We start from the raw sequence: 21,542 nt of genomic DNA, 5'->3' as shown, positions 1-21,542 counted from the left end.
GTAGTAATCAAAACAGCATGGTATTGGCATAAAAACAGACACAGAGATCAATGGAACAGAATAGAGAGCCCAGAAATAAATCAACACCTATATGGCTATTTAATCTATGACAAAGAAAGGAAGAATTTATGTTGGGGTAACAAGAGTCTATTCAATAAATGGTGTTGGGAAAATTGGACAGATACATGCACAAAAAAATGAAAAGTGGACCACCAAATGAAAAGTGAGTTTATATACAAGAATAAACTCAAAATGGATTAAAGACTTAAATGTAAGACCCCAAATCATAAAACTCCTAGAAGAAAAAATATATATAGTAAACTCTCAGACATTACCCTTAGTAATATTTTCACTGATATCTCCTCAGGCAAGGGAAACAAACAAAAAAAACAAAACAAAAACAAAAACAAATTGGGACTACATCAAACTAAAAAGTTTTTGCACAACAAAAGAAACCATCAGCAAAATGAAAAAATCCTACTAATGGAGAAGATATTTGCAAATTATACATCTGATAAGGGGTTAACACCAAAATTTATTTTAAAAAAACTCATGCAACTCAACACCAAAAAACCCAAACAACCCAGTTAAAAAATGAGCAGAGGACCTGAAGAGACATTTCTCCAAAAAGGACATGCAGATGGCCAACAGACATATGAAAAAATGGTCAACATCACTAGTCATCAGAGAAATGCAAATAAAAACCACAATGAGATATCACGTCATATCTGTCAGTATGGCTATCATCAATAAATCAATACACAACAAGTGTTGGTGAGAATGTGGAGAAGACAGAATCCTTCTACACTGTTGATGAGAATGGAAACTGGTGCAGCCACTATGAAAAACAATATGGGGATTCACCAAAAAATTAAAAATAGAACTACATTATGACTCAACAATTCCACTTCTAGGTATTTATCCAAAAAAAATCCAAAACACTAATTTGAAAAGATATATGCACCCCTATGTTTATTGTAGCACTATTCATAATAGCCAAGATATGGAAACAACCAAAATGCCCATCAATAGACGATTTGCTAAAAAAATGTGGTAGATATATATAGTGGAGTATTACTCTCCTTTAAAAAAGAATGAAATCTTAACCATTTGCAACAATATGAATAGATGTAGAGGGTATTACGCTAAGTCAGAAATAAGTCAAACTGTTACATAAAGACAAATTCTATAAGATCTCACTTATATGTGGAATTTAAATAACAGAATAAATGAACAAACAACACAGAAATAGACTCACAGATACAGAGAACAAACTGATGCTTGCTAGAAGGGAGGGGCTTGGCATGGGTGAGAAAGATGAATGGATTAGGATGTACAAATTGGTAGTTACAAATTAATTATGGGGATATGAAATACAGCATGGGAAATATAGTCAATAATATTGTAAAAACTATAGTGTCTGATGGGTACTAGACTTATCGAAGGGATCCATTCATAAAATATATAAATGCCTAAGCACTATGCTGTACACCTGAAACTAATATATAATAATATTGAATGTCAACTAGAATTAAATATATATATACTCTATCTATCTATCTATCGATCTATCTATCTCTATATCTCTCTCTCTATCTATCTCTATCTCTATCTCTATCTCTATCTCTATATCTATATCTATATCTATATCTATATCTATATATATATATATATCTATATATATATATATAGATATATATATAGTCACACAGTAAAGTATATTATAGGGAATATTGTTTATGGTATTGTTATAGCTATACATGGTGTCAGATGGATATTAGACTTCTTAGGGTTATCACTTTGTGAGGAGTGTAAATGTCTAATCACTATGTTGTTTTGTACACCTGAAACTAATACTAAAAAATATATTTTTGAATCTTAAGAAAGTAAAATATAAATATGAGGTTTCCCCAGACATTTATGGAACATTTAATATGCACATGGAGGCATTACTCTACATAATTAATTAAAACCAGGATCCTAGTAATGTAATGCAATTCCATTATACACACATGAATACTAAGGCACACTAAAATTTAATTAATCTGAATAAGCTATTGTATCCTATTTCCTATCTATATTGTTAGAATGTTCAATGTGAAAAACTCAGAGTATTATTGAATATGTTCACATGTATTAAACTGGGATTTAAAAGCTTCAGCTTCTATTACCGTCAATAATTTTTTTTGCTATGTTATGCTACCGTTCAATAAATTATACAGTAGACTCTCATTTATACAACTGAAATGCAAATGCTCAGAGAGAATATGCTGAGGAAAATATTCAGAAGTTTCTATTTGTATTTTATCTTTTCTGGTTTGGAATTCACATATCTAATAAAAATAACATTTTTAACATTGTTAACTATTGAGCATAAACTATTTAATCAGCTATTCATATTTTATTCACCAACTGCAAAGAGAGAATCAAAAGAAATATAAAGCACCATAAAGCTTTTTAAGATTTATCTTCCACCTCTTGATAAGATAAGGTGAACTCCTTTGTATATCCTCATTGCCATTAATATAGTCTGAGTCTTAACAATTATGGTCTCAACCTCTGCTCCAGAGTTGTAATGCAAATGACTAGTCCAAGTAGAGTCAAGTGCTAAGCCTAGCTGGAATGCAAGATTCATTACTGAGATTAGGTAAAGAGGAGATCCAAGATGGCAGAGTACATAAACATTGTGCTTGTGTCCTTCTGTGAACACATTCAAATTACAACTAAATTATAGGAAAATCAATGTGGAGGGTCATCTGAAGTCTAGCAGAACAGAAGTCCTATAACTGAAAATATAAAGAAGAAACCATGTCAAGACTGGTAGGCGGGGTGGAGACATGAAATGGGCCCCATACCTCCATACAGCAGTTGAGAATCAGGATAGAAATCTCCACTATGGAGTTTCCCCCCGCAAAAGGACGGTGGGACCACAGCCCCCCAGCCTGTAGTACAGGTGCTGGGAAGAGGAGCCCTCAAAACATCTGGCTGTGAGAAACAGCAGGTATTCCACTGATGCAGGTGGGACAGAAGGCTGCAGGAATCCCAGGCATCCTCTTAAATGGCTCGCGCACAGACTCACTCATTTGCAGGCACTCGCCTTGGGCTCTGGTGGGGGGACGGTGACTCCAGGGGTGTTGCAGGCATATGGGAGGCAGACTGAGGTGAGGCAGGATAAGGGCTGGAGAACAGGCACCATTTTCCCTGTGAGGGCCAATCCTCCTGTGCAGCCAGCAGGTGGGCATCATCTTTCCTCTGTTGAGCCCTCCCCCACTTGGCCAAATCTGAATCCGATTGGTCTGGTGAGTTCTGCTGGGACCCTCCCCCTCTCAACTCTCCAAATGCTGGAGGCACTTTCTCCTGAGCAGCCAGCCCCACCCTCACTGCACTCTTTCTTGGAAAACTATTGTAGTTCAGAGTCCAGCAGGCCCCAGGTGGGGGGTAACTGCCTTGGTGCTCTGAGACTTAGTCTGAGTAGCTCCAGGCTCAATACTGGCACCAAACCAGAATTTACATTAACCTGGTGACCACAACTTTTCCTACTCTAGTGACTCCCTGACCCTGCCTCACCAAACACATATCGTATGAGGCTTTATCAACAGCTGAACCTTAAGGGAACCGACAGATAGCAACAGGCCTTGGGTTGTCTTGGCTTTTTGCAGTTACCTCAGTCCTGGTACTGGTGGCAGACATCCTCAGTTCATAGTGTGGCCTCTCCCACATGCCTCAGGCAGCAAAAAACTGCAATCAATTTGTAGCTTCTACCACATAGCCCCGAGCTGGTCACAGGCAGTAGGTGACCTGGACCTCATCAGAGCCCCTTTCAAGAGGCCCCAGAACTAACATACTTGGAGGTTAGCTTCAGACCACAGCAGAGCACTGCCCAATTAGCCCCACAAATGACACACACAAAGGGCAGTCTCAACAGACGTGAGAGCTCACTGGGGCAAATCTTACTCATTCTGGTAAGCCCCCTGCATAGCAGCCCATAGCTGTGGATGTGGCCAAACCAACCCACAGCCAGTCAGCCTGAGGGTCAGTCTCATCCACTGATGTGCCAACAGCAATCAAGACAATTATAACAGGAGGGCATGCACAACCCACACAAGGGACACTCTTGGAGCACCTAGAACAGGTGACCAGGGAGACTATGCCAGGCCCCCACAGAGCATCTACTACATAAGACCACCCAGCCAAGACTAGGAGACATAACAGATCTACCTCCTACATAGAAACAAACACAGGGAGGGAGCCAAAATGAGAAAACAAAGAAATACATCCCAAATAAAAGAAGAAGAGAAACTCCAGAAAAAGAACTAAATAAAATAGAGGCAAGCAACCTATCAGAGACAGAGTTCAAATCAATGATTCTAAGGATGCTCAAGGAACTTCAACAAATAGATAGCAAGCATAATAAAAGACATAGAAACCATAAAAAAGAACCAGTCAGAAGTGAAGAATACAATAACTGAAATGAAGAATGCACTAGAAGGAATCACCAGCAGACTAGATGAAGCAGAAAATCAAATCAGCAATTTGGAAAACAAGGTAGTAGAAAACACCCATTCAGAACAGCAAAAAGAAAAAGAGAATTATATTTACGAGACCTCTGGGACAACATGAAGCATAACAACATTTATATCATAGGGGCACCAGAAGGAGAAGACAGAAAGCAAGGGATTGAGAACCTATTTGAGGAAATAATGACTGAAAACTTTCCTAACCTGACAAAGGAAACAGACATACAAGTCCAGAAATCACAGAAAGTCCCAAACAAGATGAATCCAAACAGGCCCACATCAAGACACGTTATAATTAGAATGTCAAAGTTTAAAGACAAAGAGAGAATCCTAAACACAGCAAGAGAAAGACAACCAGTAACTTATAAGGGAACTCCCATAAAATTGTCAGCTGATTTTTCAACAAAAACTTTGTAGGCCAGAAGGGATTGGCTCAAAATATTCAACATGATGAAAATCAAGGCTCTACAACCAAGATTACTCTACCTTGCAAGGCTATCATTTAAAATCAAAGGATAGATAAAGAGCATCCCAGGCAAGAAAAAGCTAAAGAAATTCATCACATCCAAACCAATATTACAAAGAGTCTTAGAGGGACTTCTTTAAGATAGGAAAATAAAAAAAATAAAAAAATAGATCAAAATTATGAATAATAAAATGGAAATACCTACATATCTATCAACAATTACTTTAAATATAAATAAATTAAATGTTCCACTCAAAAGACATAGGAGGGCTGGATGGAAACACACTCTTATGTATGCTGCCTACAAGAGAATCAGTTCAGATTGAAAGACGCACAGATGGTAAGTAAAGGAATAGAAAAAGATATTCCATGAAAATGGAAACAAACAAACAAAAAAAGGAATCTGGGGTAGCAATACTGATACCAGACACAATAGACTTTAAAACAAAGCCTATAGCATGAGATAAAGAAGGACCCAACAATCCCACTTCCGAGTATTTATCTCAAAAAGCCAAAATGCTACTTCGAGGAGACGTGTGCATCCATATATTCATTGCAACATTGTTTACAGGGGCCAAGGCATGGAAGCAGCCTGGGTGCCTATTAATGGAGAATGAATGGATAAAGAGGAGGTGGTGCATATATACAATGGAATATTGCTCATCCATGGAGGCGAATGGGTTCTTGTCATCTGTAACAGCATGGATGGACCTGGAGGGTATTGTGCTGAGAGCTGTATGTCAGACGGAGAAAGACAGATGCAATGTGATTTCACTTATATGTGAAATCTAAAGAACAAAACAAACAAACAAAACAGAAAACAAACTCATAGATACAGAGAAAATTTTTATGGTTGCCATATAGGAGGGGGGTTGGAGATGGGTAACAAAGAGAAAGGGATAAAGAAGTACAAATTGGTTGTTATACAGTAGTCATGTGGATGAAGGTATAGCATAAGGAATATAGTCAATACTATTGTAATAACTATGCATGGTATCAGATGGGTACTACATTTGTTGGAGTGATAGATGGGAGGGGTTTGGGGGAAAGTGTGAAAAAAGTAAAGGGATTAAGAAGTACAAACTGATAAAATAGTCATGGGGGTGTAAAGTAAAGCATTTGGAATATAATCAATAATAATGGCAAAAACTATGGATAATGCCAGGTAGACTAGTCAGGGGGATCATTTTTCAAATTACATAAATGTCTAACCAATGTGCTGTAAACCTGAAATTAATATAAAATAATATTGAATGTCAACTGTATTTGAAAAATTTAAGAAGAGGGGAAAAGGTGAAGGAGAATAAGAGGTCCAAATTTCCAGGTATAACACGAACAGTAAGTCATGGGGATGTAAGTTACAGCATAGGGCATATAGTCAATAATGTTGTGATAGCGTGGTATGATGTCAGATGGTTGCTGGACTTATCACGGTGTTACTTCTTTAGTGCTATAAAAGTCGAATGACTATGGTACCCATTAAACTAATATAATGGTGTATATTCACTACATTTTAAATAAAAATCTTTAAAAAATAATTAGGTATGATATGCAGCAATTTTAGCATAAACATTAATTTTAGGGAGCAAGCAATAGAAGAGGGATGAGGGTATTAAGATGAGTATAGGGTTGTTGTTTTTTTCTTTCAATAAAGATATGATGAGAAGTAAATAAAGCATAACCTTAACATCTGCTTAATCTTACTTATGGGTATTTATGTGTCAGTGATGTTATCGTTTGTAAAATTTTAGATGCTTCACAACTAAAAATTTACAAAGTATATGTTAAAGAAAGCATCTGTGAATACATAAATGCTGGAAGTGTATTACCTAAGAGCTATATCAAAAGTATTTTCAGTCTGCTATTATCCAATTTAATCATTATAAAGCACTATAGAAAATATTGCTTTTTAAGTGAAAGTAGCCAAGAAATTTCCCGTTAGGTACCCATACCAATGCAAAGAAAAGCAAGATGCTTCTTCCACATTAATTTTTAATATGTATGTCTTCTGTGTTGACAATTAAAGCATCATATTAAGCAAGTTGCTACAACACAGATTTTCGCCAATCCTAATTACAGAAAACAATCCTAAAACAAAACTATAGTAACATAAATTGGGTTTAAGAAAACATAGCAAAATAAACTTAAAAGGTATTCCTATTCTAAGCCTGCCTCTTCAATTCTACTTAGATACAAGCCAGGAACCTGGAGAGAAGTCTTAGACACCTTGTTTTCCCTTAATTCTAAATGCTATGAATCACCACCCTTTGATTTGTTGTTATTGCTTTCTACAGGTTATTCTACTCTCTTCTCCTACCATTTCCACTGCCCTTATCCTAATTTAGGATATTATCTCTGACAGTACCACTGAACTATCTTCCTAACTGGTCTTATTGACTCTAATTTTTACAAACAAATCACTTTGCAAATCTTGTCAGTCTTCTAGCTAAAAAGCCAATCTCAAGGCAACCCCATGTCCCCATGTAAAATCCTTCCCCTCCTTCCAGTTCTTCAGCACACCATCCATCAGCTCCATTGCCTGATGCCTAGCTTCCTCCTGAGCCACATCTCACCATTCACCGGGAGCTCCATGGCACGCTCTTGTATGTGCATCAGCATTTTTGTTCTTTTTTTTTTACCCTTCACTCATGTGTCTTTAGTTTCTTCTAGGAAACTCCCTAAACTCTCAGTCTGGACTATGTGCCCATGGGGCTCTTTCCAAATTCTAAGATATGGCACATACAGGTGGCCCCCATCATCCCTACCTCCTGGTGTTCATGCCTTTGTGTAATCCTCTCCCTGTGTGTGTGGCTCAACCTGCACCTTGCTTCTAACCAGTAAAATATGGCACAGGTGATGATGGGATTATATTTAATCCTACAAGATTCCCTACAATCCTACAACCCCCGTAATTATGTTTAATCCTACAAGATTCTGTCTTGCTGGCAGATTCACTTTATGTCCATTGCTAACTTTGAAGAGGCAAGCTATCATGAAGTAAGAGGGCACGTGGGAGTACCCCACTTAACAAGAAACTCTGGGTGTCCTCTAGGTCCCAAGGGCTGTCTCCAGCAAGAAACTAACACCCTCAGTCCTATGACCACAAGGAAACAAATTCTGCACAACCTGAGGGCCCTTGGAAGTGGCTCTTCCCCAGCTGAACCTCTGATGAGACTGCAACCACAGCCAACGCCTACAATATAACCTGGTGAGACCCTAAAGCAGAAAATCTAGAGAATCAGTTTCCAGATTTCCAACCTAGAGAAGCAGTAAAATGACACAGTTGTACATACACATGTAGTTGTGGACACTAGTTAAGCTACTAAATGTGTGGAGATTTGTTAGTGTTAAAAAATAAACTGAGGCATATTAAAATGTTTTTAAAAAAAGATTCATTATTAAGTCAAAAGGGAGTGAAAAAGAAGAAGTAAGGTGAGACAGAGTAAAACCAGAATATGCAGAGTCTTGAATTTTGATATGTCTTTCAGTATCCATAGACAACAGAGAATGATGAGGATTTTAGTAGGGAATACCATGAAAAACAGTGATTCAGGAAAGCTAACCTGGTAACAGGATTTAAAGTGACACAAGGAAATTACAAAATAAAATCCTTTTCCTTCATCATCCTGTCTATTTGATGTGATGATTTCAAGTAATACTGCATTTTCCCTTATCCTGCCACCTGCTAGTCAAATTAAAAGAAAAATTCTCTTTATTTAAGTATGTTATTGAAAAGAAAATTGTAGATAAATTTTGAGATTACAAAGGTAATTAAGTAGTCTTTAGTAGACGGAGACTCAGAATCTCCTACTGTCAATGTATCTGGCATTAAGTGATTAGCTTGGAAATGAGAGAGAGAGAGAGAGAGAGAGCTTTTTAAGGCTGAAGGCTACCAAATGATTTAAATAGGGTTTTAAAATACTTATGTAATTTTTAAATATCACTACAAACAAAATTTCCGTTGATTGATTTGCCGAACTAGTATAAATAAGTCACTTATTAATATAGATAGATTTGGAGATGCATAATAACAAGAAACATCTGAATTAAACTTAAGGAAAAAGTGCACTTGCTATCAACTGTGCATATAGAAGGTCAAATGCAGTCTGTTCATTACTACTTTTTCAAAAAGGTAGTGACAGTTTGGGAGAAAAATATTCTAAGAGGAAAGTATTAATATTTATATGATAGTACTAATGAGGCTCACACACCATAAAAAAAAGAAAACCACTCCAACTTTTAAATGGCCAAATAATATTAAAAACTATTTTACAGAAAAAAGAAATGCTATCTAGACAATAAAATACGAAAATAAATTCAACTTCATAAGTACCCAGTGTATGGAGAATTAATACATTGACACTTTCTCTTGTGTGTATGACAATACGCACATTGAATAATTTTAGAGTAAATGGGTACTCACCATTATTAGTTGTCAGTGTACCTATGTACTATATTTTGAAGCATAACTTATCAGTGGCATAACAAATAACTCCAGTTTCAGGAATTAATCTATTGAAGCATTATCACAGAGATGTTCCCACAGTGTTTTGTAATAGTGAAAGCCTCTAATAATTTAAATGTGATGCAGCAGTTGAAAGAGTAAGATCTGTATAATTGGCATGGAAAATCTCTATCCTGAGTAAAAGGCTAATGGTAAAATACATACAATGTGGTTTCATTTCCACTTTCAAAAACTTAAAATAGAAACTGTAAGTATGTAGGTATTCATGTATAACTGTATGTTCAAAGATATATATATATATATATACATATATACATATATATATACATATATATATATACATATATACATATATATATACATATATATACATATATATATATATATATATACATATATATATATATATATGTTTTTATATACCCACACATTCATAGATCACATATATATATAGAAGTACATATAATGAACATAGAGTTCTGGAAGAAATATGCTAAAATGATAGCAGTAAATAACAGTCATTACCACTGAAAAGGAGTGTGGTGTGGTGATAATAGTAGGGGCTATTTTTGCTTGGCCTGTATTGTTTGAAGTTTTCACAAAAAAATGTTAAGGTGTCATTTGTAAAATTAAAATAATATGCTTGCTGGACAATATGATCTTGAAAGTACCTGAATATTCCAGATTGATTTCAAGTATGTTTTAATGTAATTTAAAACTTTGAAAATTATAAATACTGGGCTGGATTATAAGAGTATATTGTTTTTATGTAACTCTTAGAGCAAGGTCATTGAAAAAGAAAAGTATTCTTTGTAGCCAAGAATTCACATATCAAGTGTTATATTTTAAATATTATATGATTCTACTTTGATGAAGTATTTCAAAATAAATTCACAGAAGCAGAGAATGTAAAAGTGGTTGCCAGGGGCTGGGGGGTGGGGGAAATGGTGAGTTGTTATTGAAAGAGTATAAGTTTCAGTTATGCTAGATGAATAAGTTCTAGATATCTGTGGTACCACAACGTGTCTATAGTGTGGTACTGTGCATTCAACACTTGCTAAGAGGATAGATCTCAGGTTAAATATTCTACAACGAAGGAAATTCTGGAAGGTGTGAGGGTATATTTATTACCTTGATTATGGTGCTAGTATCACAGGAGTTACATTTATAGATGACCAAACTCATCAAATAGTACACATTAAATATTTACAGTTCTTTGGATATCAATGATATGTTAATAAAGCTGTTAATATAAATGTAAATACATTTCAAATATAAAATGTGCTTTCATTAGTCTTCCTTGTCTTTTCTAATTTTTGTTTTAAGTTGTAAGTATAGCCAGAGATATAAATGCTGTATGTGCATCCAAATGAATAAACTGGGATGACTGACCTTTAGCAAACAACTGACTGCGTTGCTGCATATGTCTAATGAGGTGTGCAGGGGTTTTTGGAGGAACTTCAAGTTCAGGTGATTATTTGCCTTTTCTCCTTCTTGACTCAGAGCACTTACCTGTGGAACATCTAATTTATTTGATAGCGATTCTTTTTTTTTTCTTTCAAAGTCTCTATCTGTAGATTTGTCATTGGTTTTAAAGTTCTACTCTAACAGATGATGCTGGATGCCTTCTAGTCTGGCTCTGCCCTTTGCCAATCATGTGACCTTAGGCAAATTACTTTATCTCTCTGAACATGAGCTTTCCCAACTGCAAAAAACAGGTTTTTACTCCTCTCACAGGATTTTTGTGTGGGTATATAACACATTTAAAGCATCTAGGAATGTGCCTTGTTGATTTCATTAATTCAGTGTAAATAATTCACATTCTCATCCCTTCTTTCTTATTACTTATATTTTCTGTCAAATACCCCATATACATTAAATTTTAGTTGAAAAGACTTGAATATTTATAAAGATTTCAAACCAATGAGATAACTTTTTTCCATCACGTTACAGATTAACAATACATGGCATGTCATATATGCTCTTTAGCTTCTCAAAGCTCTGTTGTCATGGCTACCACTTTGCCATCAAAGACAATTTGGACTGTGCTAGTTCTAGAAATGTAGCCGCTGAAAAGTAAGCATGATTTAAAGACTGTTTTATAAACATTTGAGTTTCTTATAATAAAACATACTAATGCAGTATAATTACAAATTTGTGAACTATCCTAAAATATACATATGTATTTTCTCTGTTTTATGTCATTTTTTTGGTCTTCTTTCTCTTAAAACCTAAGAAGCTGATTCAAAAAAACTAATTCACAATACTATCTGAAATTTCCAAATAAGCCAGAAAAATGCAAGTGCTATTTCTCATAAAACTACTTTTCTAAAATTACACAAACTGCATAATTGACAGTTCATTTAGCAGTCTAGCTAATAACTTATAATAGTTATGTGCTGTGTTTGAATACATTTATGACATTTGTACTTCCCATATTTCTCTAACTTTCAATTTTAAACCATCAAAACTATTTTATCGTTAGCTTTACCTCTTTTATTGAATAATACAACTTCTTTGCATTCCCAAGAAAAGTGAAGAAACATGGAAATATATATACTTACTTTTCTCTTTTGTGCAGTTATCTCATTTTCTTTTTTAAAAATTCAGGAATAAGCAGACACATCAATTAAACAGATCTAAAAAAAAAAAAAATCCATCAGCTGATGTTTTCCTGTGTAGGAATTTTGGGTGCTGACTACCACCCACCTTTCTCCTTTAACTCCTGAAGCTCTCCATTGCGAATTCAGTGTTAAAATGCAAAACAAACACAAAACAATACAAAGAACTATCAAATGTGTCCCTAATGACAGCAAGTTTCCTTTCTTTCCATTTTGTGTCCATGACTAGTAGTTGTGTAAAATGGAGTTTAATATGTTAGGGCCAACTGACCACACTGCGTCCCAGTGCAAGCGTCATTGCTTGGTGCATAGGCACAAGTCAACAAACCGGAAAGATTCAGAATATCAGTGTTTCCTTTGCTGGATTGTCATTAAGCTCATATACATATACATCTATATGAGGCACTGCATTATCAGTCATTCCTTTAGAATGGAGTGACCCTAAGTTCCATCCAGTGAAATAATTTCTCCAATAAATCTCCAGGCAGAGGATATTTCTACGCATAAATGTATGTGGAAGCTTATCATGAATACCATGCTGTATTTTTGGTTGGTTGGTTTCCCAAAGCACTGGAGGGACTGCTAAGCAAATACAGCCAGAGTATAAACTTAAGATTAACTTCTGTGAGATGTGATTCAAAGTAATTATTCAGGCTCACATTGCCCTCATCCTGCCCCTGCTCTTTTTGTTTCACTCTGGAGAGGAGAGAGATTTTCTGCATTTTCCTGGGTTACTACCACATCTCATAAACAAGGGCATAATAATCTTTAGTCATCTTCTAGGAATAACAATAACAACAATAATAATAATAATAATTGCAATAATATCTAAAATTAAGTGTTTATTATGGTTCACAAACTAGTCTGTGTCCCTATACTCGTATGAATCCATTTAATCCCCGCAACAGCTCTTGGAAGTGGGTACTTATTGCCTTCTTGCAGACAAGGAAACCGGGACACAGTTTAATAGTTTGCACAAGGTCATAAAGATGATAAGCACAACAACTGAGATTCTACTCAAAGCATTATGGACTCCAAAGTCCAGTTCTTAACCACTGTGTTATACTGAAGAATGTGGAAATATTTTTTCTGCCAGTGACTCTACCAACTTGTTCTCCCCTGCTCACACCAGGCTCTTTCTCTGCTCTCATTTGCATGTAACCAGAGGACCTGCGTCAGGGCTTAGTCTCCATCGTCTAGGGGTATTCATCTGTCAGAGCACAAGGAACAGAAACTAACTCTTGCAGAATAATATTTTACTGTAAAGATATCGTCTAGTTCACAATATTGCCAAAGATGTTTATAAGAACTAAGATTTAAAAAAAAAAAGCATAAAAGATATAAGAACAAGCACATGGTTCCCCACTCCATTAATACTAAGCTTTGTTCTGTGTCTTTCTTTGGACAATGAAATACAAATGGGGATTTTTTTACACCACTTCTGAGAAAACGTTTTAAGAGGCATTGCGTGATTTTACCATCGTCTCTCTTTTCTCTCTTTAACAGCATAGAGACTGTTCCTAAGGTATGAGTCCTGAAAAGTAAATGCTTATTTAAACCCTGAGATTTTTTGTTGCTTTTTAAGTAACATACTCAGGCTTAAACTGACTCATTTAAAGCACACTCAGAAGCAAACAGAACCACATCCAAAATTGTGTGCAATGTCAGTTCAATGAAGATACTGTTTGTTTCTCCAAGGAAAGATGAATTTGACAGCTGGTACTGCTGCCACTATCATTACTCAATGCTGAATCCCAAGCCTGGCACCACTGCCATCATTGTCCCAGAAACAGAATTTGCTGTTGCTGCAGCCACTGGAAAAATGGACTTTACACAGGTCATGTTTCTTTAGTTCCTGATTTATTGTCTAGGAGAGAAACACCTAATTATTGGAGTCTAGGACTAGTACTTTTGTCTCAGTCACAAATATTATCTAGAAAAGTACATATCTGGGCTTTTCAGGGTGTGTGGTAGGAGAATGTTGTTCTTATCAACACTCATACTGAAGAATTGTTCAAATAACAAAGGAGGATCTCATCACCTGAATCTCCAAGACATCAAATATCCCAATTAAGACGGGTTGAGTTCTCTCTCTCTCTCTCTGTTTCTCTGTCTCGCTCTCTGTCTCTGTCTCTGTCTCTCTCTCTCTCTCTCTCTCTCTCTCTCTCTCTCTCATATGTCTCTATTTCTCTCTCTGTCTCTTCTCTTTCTCTTCCTCCCTCTCTGTAACCCTAACTCTGTCACTTTAATTACAATGAGTTTTAATAAAACTATGAACCTCCATGAATATGAGTGGATTATAACTGGAGAAGAGACATAGTAGGAAGACCACAATTCAGCTGATGAAAGTTACACTATTCAGTCCAGGGTTACCGTTAACAAAGCTGATACAAATACCTTAATTTGAAACCTATAGCTATTTCTAACTTTATTCAGAACCTATTTGAAGGGAAGAGTGATAATAATTAATACACCCCAAAACCCAATACACTTTTCTCTAAACAATGAAGTCAAAGAGTTCTGGTTTTTAACTCAGGGAAAGGATGCATATAGACAGGTCCTCATTGAAAGTGTTATTCCATGTGGTGCATAGTCCTGAAGTATAAAATATGGATTTTCTGTTTTCTATATATGTTTATTTTTATCAGAGAAAGACCTACAAATAAAATTTACACTATATATGACATATTTTATATATATTATACATAATATACATATACATATATATTATATGTATACGTCTATATAATATATAATATATATATATAAAACATGTCATATATAGTGTAAATTATACATTTTATATAATTATATAACATATATTATATATATATATACATACACATATATATGTATATATACATCTTCTCTTACACTGCAATATCCTAGGTTCCCTCCAACATAAAAGCACCCTATTTCAACAGTTCACAATTTTTTAATTTTCTCATAGATTTTAGACTCTTGCTTCCATGATTTTCTCTTTAGAAACAAGAAAACATTTAAAAGAGTACCCACTAAAATGAAACATTTTTTAAAAATTGCAATGAATATTGTCAAAATTAATTTATTTAAAATTCTATTTGGAAGTTCTTTTGAGTGACAGTGAAGACATATCACATAATTTATGCAAAATACGAGTCTTCCCTCTACTTCCCTCAATATATCCCAGAAAGACAGTCATACAGATGTTTGGTTACTTTAATACTTACTTTCCTCTTTAAAAAGAGGGAACTCTGTAATGCATGTTTTCAGACAATATAATCCACAATAAATGGCCTTGAAAACATAAGCTTGCTGGTACTAGAGTTACAAATGATCACATTATTTAGGCTACTTAGTGCAAAGCATGACTCATGTACATCTGAGATTTACTGGGGTCTAACAGGCTTTTTATGAAACTAATGTTTAGGCTACTTAGTGCAAGGCGTGACTCATGTACGTCTGAGGTTTACTGGGGTCTAACAGGCTTTTTATGAAATTAATGTGTAAATCTTAGTGACATTAAAAAATACATTTCTATTTCTATCTTGAATATTGTCATTTTTGTCTACCTAGAATTTTCTTGGTATTTAGAATTTCAGCTGGCTTCAGTTTCTTGGTGGTGAAATAAGTAGCTACTCTTTCCTCTCTTAATGTTTATATATATTCACTACTAAATTATTTAAATTCAATTTTAATGCTTGATAACTTAAGCAGACAAATTAGACTACTCAGAATTAAATCTGATTACATGATCATTGAAAGGTAATATCATATGCAGATTGATACAACCCATAAAATAATTCTTAATAAAGGAACTGAAATTTTAATTATGTGTTCATATCATTTCATAATATTATCTAAATTGTTACACTGTCCTTCACATATTATTTTAATTTAGTTTCAGTCTCATGTAACATTTCCCACATTCATTTTTTAATATTCGTCAATTTAAAGTTGGTCCTTTGTCATATATTGTATAAGCACATATTTAATGTTATATAAGCACATATTTTTTTTAACCTACTTTATTCTCCAAAGGTATGTAATATTACCATAATGTTCTTTTGCAAAGAAATTGATTAACAATAACACATCAGAGGAATCATTTGGAACTGTAATGAAGACCGATTCCATTTTTGATGTTTGATTCCTGACAGCTTTTAAGACCTACAATTTCCCTTCCCTTCTGACCCACATTTGGGCAAGCTAATAAAAGTAAACCTGGGTGCTCACTCTTAATGCTGGTAAGAAGTTCAAAGCATGCGATTTCTATCCCATGCAGAAGAACCCAGCTCCACTCCCTAACCATAAAAGCAGACCAGTCTCTTTTTGGACCATCTTGGAAAGTCGGTCCATGAATCCTCACTATGTAAGTAATAAACTTTTCCATACCTTCTTGGTGTGTGTGTTTGTGTGTGTGTGTGTGTGTGTGTGTGTGTGTGTGTGTGTGTGTGTATGTGTGTGAACACTAGTCTCAATGCACAAAACAAATGCTGAGTGGGTGACCATCTATTATTGTGAGTTGGTTAACTGTAAGCAGTTTGCCCAGGTGATGATCACCAGCACTGGTTATCACTATTCTCTTGCTTTGGTTTGCCGCCTTCTGGAAAGCATGCTTTTGAGCTCTGCTTCTCTGCGCTGCATTGATTGGGTTGAACTGAGCCTCTTATAGGTTTATAAACCTAAGTAGGAAGTTTTGATCATTGACATTTAAAGCCAGGAGTGTCATACTGGGCTCTCCTTACAGTGGTCCTGATTTCAGTGTCTTGCCCCAGACTATCTTTGTGTCTTAGTTGAATCATATGTTTCAATGACAGTATAAGCCATGATGGTGTTAGGCTCAGGAAAACAACTCTTATCCTGTGACTGCTGGGTATGTGTCCAATCCAGACCTAGGACGCTATTTTCTAGATTGCTCAGAGGAAAAGCTGATATTCTTTGAAATACGTGGGCTCATATTGTGTGAAGAATGGTCACCCTGTGACACACTGAGGTCACATCCCTAAAAGCAGATGTCTTGCTAGAACCCTATAAAATGCTTCTGGTGTTTCTGCTGCCTGTGTTTCTGTGGCTAAAGAAAAGATCATGACCCTCAGCATTTCAGGAAAAAATATCCATGGCACCACTGTGGCATAACCAAAGGTTTAGTCCAAACTTGACGTGAATACAGGTTCGTTAAGCCCTACTATCAAGCAACCACCACTATGAGGAAGGCCCTTAACCATATGTGTGTGTGTGTGTGTGTGTGTGTGTGTGTACGTATATATGTATACATATGTACATATATACATATATATATACATATATACATATACATATATATGAGAGAAAAAATATACACATACATGTATATATATATTTTTTTAGGGAAATGAGAGAAAAAAAAATCCTCCAAACATGGCTTCTCTCCCATTATTGTTATTTTTTAAATAAATACATTTTTAAATTATAGTTGACATAAAGTATTATACTAGTTTCAGGTGTACAACATAGTGATTAAATGTTTATATGACTTACAAATTGATCACTTTGATAAATCTAGTACCCATCTGACACCATACATAGCTATTACAATATTATTGACTATACTCCCAATGCTATAGTTTATATCCTTGGGACTGTTTTGTAACTATCAATTTGTTCCACTTAATCCCTTCCCCCACTTCACTTATTCCCCCAACCCACCTCCCATCTGGCAACCATCAAAATGCTCCCACTATCTATGAATTTATTTCTGTTTTGTTTGTTCATTTTGTTCTTTAGATTCCACATATAAGTGAAATCATATGACATTTGCCTTTCTCTGTCTGACTTTCTCCACTCAGCACAAAACACAATATGCACTATGTCCATCACGTTGTTGCAGATGGCAAGATTTCATTCTTTTTTATGATTGAGTAATATTCCATTGTATATCTGTACCACCTCTTCTTTATATATTCATCCACTGATGGACACCCAGGTTGCCTCCACATCTTGGTTATTGTAAACAATGCTGCAAAGAACATATGGATACATGTGTGCCTTTTGAGTAGTGTTTTGGATTTCTTTGGATAAATACCCAGAAGTGTTGGATCCTCCTTTGTCTCTTGTTATAACCTTTGTTTTAAAGTCTATTTTGTCTGGTATATATTGCTACCCAAGTTTTTGTTTGTTTGTTTCTATTTTCATAAAATATCACTTTCCATCCCTTTACTTTCAGTCTGTGTATCTTTTGATCTGAAGTAAGTCTCCTGTAGGCAGCATATGTAAAGGTCTTGTTTTCTTATCCATTCAGCTATCCTATCTTTTGATTGTAGCATTTAATCCATTTATGTTGAAAGTAATTGTTGATAGATATGTGGTTATTGCCACTTATTGTCACAAAGAGGGTTGTGGGGAGCGAGGAGGGTGGCACAGGGTTAAAAAAGACAGTAGCCATGAATACAGTGCAAGCAGGGCCAAGGGACTGCAGCCTCAAGGACTGAGCCCTGAATTGGGCCTACACATAGTTTTTATTAGTTAGGTGGGGAAGTAAACGAGATAAAGCTTGTCAATCTCAAGATCTGTGAATCCCATACATTATAATAGGAAACTGATTCAAGCCAATCACCATTGCCTGCAGGCAGCTGAACCATAAGTCTCAGGATGTTTGTGCTTCCCCAAGGGACAAAACCTTTATGCATATGAATAGATGGAGAGCACACCATTTAATCTCTTCCCTTGCAGGTTGTGGGAAGGAACAGAGGCAGAGGCTTTCCTTAACTTGGGGGAGGTGGGGAGCTGTGCCAACGTCTACAACCCTGTGGATTCTCCTGATGGTCCCCACGTGGCTCCACCTGGCTTGGGTTGCCCGCCCCGTGAGGAGTCGTATCCATCATTGGCTGACCAGCCATCTTTCTGGGGCCAAACAGGGAGACATAAGGTGCAAGCACAAAGGTGAAGCAAAATCCCTGAAAGGATCTGTCTCACAGATTCTCCTTGCTTTAGGGACAGGTACAAGGAGACAGACGGGTAGGCTGCTGCGTGGCAATAACTTATTATTTATATTTTTTTATCTGTTTTTTCTTTTTCTTAGAGAAGTCCCTTTAACATTTCTTATAATAGTGGTTTGATGGAGATGAACTCTTTTAGCTTTTTCTTATCTGGGAACTCCTTATCTGTCCTTCGATGAAAATAATAGCTTTGCTGCTAACACTGATGATATTGATTAAAGGCTCTCTGGAGGAAGAAACTAATAAATACGGACAAGGTAGAGAGAATCTCCCTTGAGTGGACCCAGTAACCGTAAGACTAAGAAGAAGGAGAAAAGAAAAACGAAGGATGAGGAGGAGAAGGAGAAAGGGAAATAGTAGTCATTGCTTAGCTATAGAAGATCCAAAAAGTAACACAGAGGTCCACAATTTGACATATTTGGAAATCCAAAATTTACTAAAATAATTTATACAAGAAAATCTAATATAGCTTCGATTAGCTTTTATGCCTCTACAGCATAGGTCTGAATTAACTTTAACATCTTTGGAATGTCCCAATTGGCAAACCTTAATAGCTTTCATTGAAACTGGGGTTCAAATTAGTCATACCTATGACTTTACTAAATTTAAATGAAGTACTTCCTATGCTTTTGGGAGAGTTACCAAATATAAAAGTCTTACCTTAACCATTGGAACTGTTGCCTTGCCTAAAACTCCCCGTGATCACAGTACCCATTGCCCTAAAATATCCCATAGTGGGCATGGCCATTCTGACTCAATGAGTAACACATATACATTTTAAGTCTTGGCAGTTAACCAGCTTGCAAAATAGGATCTGCCATAAACCCACCCCTGGTACTTCCCCAACCCCAAATAAAATAGTTGCTTTGATCTAGTGTAAATTAAAACAGGCTTTCAAGGATTGAAACCCATTATATAAAACATATTTTGATAAGAAGTGGTTTTCCCCACCATTTCTCCATTTAACAGCATAATTTGGCTTGATCTTAAACTTGAAAAGAATGAATTGAGACTGCAGATTATAGCAACCTTTATACTGTGGTTGTCCCCATGAAGGGACTTCTTTCCAATATTATTGAAAAGCCCCACCATCTCAGTTAAATTCCTAAAAATTATTTGATCAGTCAAGGGTTGTTCTGTCACTGACACTATTGAGAAACAAAAACTTGTCTACTTATTATCATCAATGTTTACACGAGCCAAACATCTCTTAGGCCTTTTTGTGTTGTGAAGGAAACACCTTCGTGACTTATAAATTCAACTTAAATCCATTTGTGTTTCTACTTGCAAATTGGCCCACTTTGGTGGGGTACCTAACTACAAAAGACTAGAATTTATCCATATTGCAAGACAATAGGCACTTCCCTTAATGTCTCCCAGACACTCTTTCACTATAGAAGCTTTTAAGCAACCTCCTCTCACACTCCTGGACTCTCTGCATCAAACTTGATGACAGTGCATTTCTCTTGGACTTTTGCAGCATAAACTTCCGCACTTCACTCCATTAGAGCATCAGTTGCTGGCTGTATGCTAGGCTTACATAGGCTCTAAGCCTATGCTCCTCCATAGCCAGCTGCTTATCATGGCTTGAATCATGAAAGCAGCACCTTGCAAGCTTGGTTCAACCACCAAGTTCTCCTCAATAAAATTTGTGTGTGTGTGTGTGTGTGTGTGTGTGTGTGTATGTATATATATATATATATACAAATATACATATATACACACACACACATATATACATACATATGTATATACACATGTATATACATATATAAGTGTTAGATCTGGATCCTCTGATTCGTCCTCGCTGCAGGGGCAATGGCCTCCTTCATCTCCAGCCCATTGTCAGATGCATGGTGCTATAGAGGTCACTCTCCCTTTCACCCCATTGTATCACCTGCAGAACTTCTTGGGATTAACTGAATGAATAGCAAAGGGAATTTTTACACCTTACATATGGTAGCAACATCCTCATACATGATGGAGCTTGTTGGAGAATGACTGCTTCTCATCCCTTAAACAGAATCTCTCTGATCAATGATAGAATCCAAGGGCTAGTACAATTGGCTGAATTTTAGGCAGTGATCTTTACAACTAGATTGTATATTTTTATAGATTCTTTGGCCATTGTCTATAGTCTGGCTATCTGGTCCAGCCAAGGGCAGGCAACAACAGTTCCTTATTCAATATTACTGCACTTGGGATAAAGAGTTTTTGGAAACTCTTGCCTCACAGATACTGAAAATATAATTCCAAGTCACACGTATAATTCAAAGTCTACCCATACTAAAACCACCCACAAGGCCTCATGGATCTACTCCTCAACCCTTCTGAATTTAGACATTACTATTGACACTGAATAGGGCACTCCTTTTACTTCTCAAAATACATTTTCTTGGGCTCTTAAACAAGACATGCAATGAATCATTTACCTCCCTTGTCGGCACTGGACTACAAGTCTCATAGGCAACACAATGTTTTAAACAGGTTCAAGTTCAATTAAATGAAACCTGGCAC

This window comes from Rhinolophus sinicus, linkage group LG02, assembly GCF_036562045.2.
Source record: "Rhinolophus sinicus isolate RSC01 linkage group LG02, ASM3656204v1, whole genome shotgun sequence".
NCBI lineage: Eukaryota > Metazoa > Chordata > Mammalia > Chiroptera > Rhinolophidae > Rhinolophus > Rhinolophus sinicus.
Note: the sequence above shows the minus strand (reverse complement) of the source record.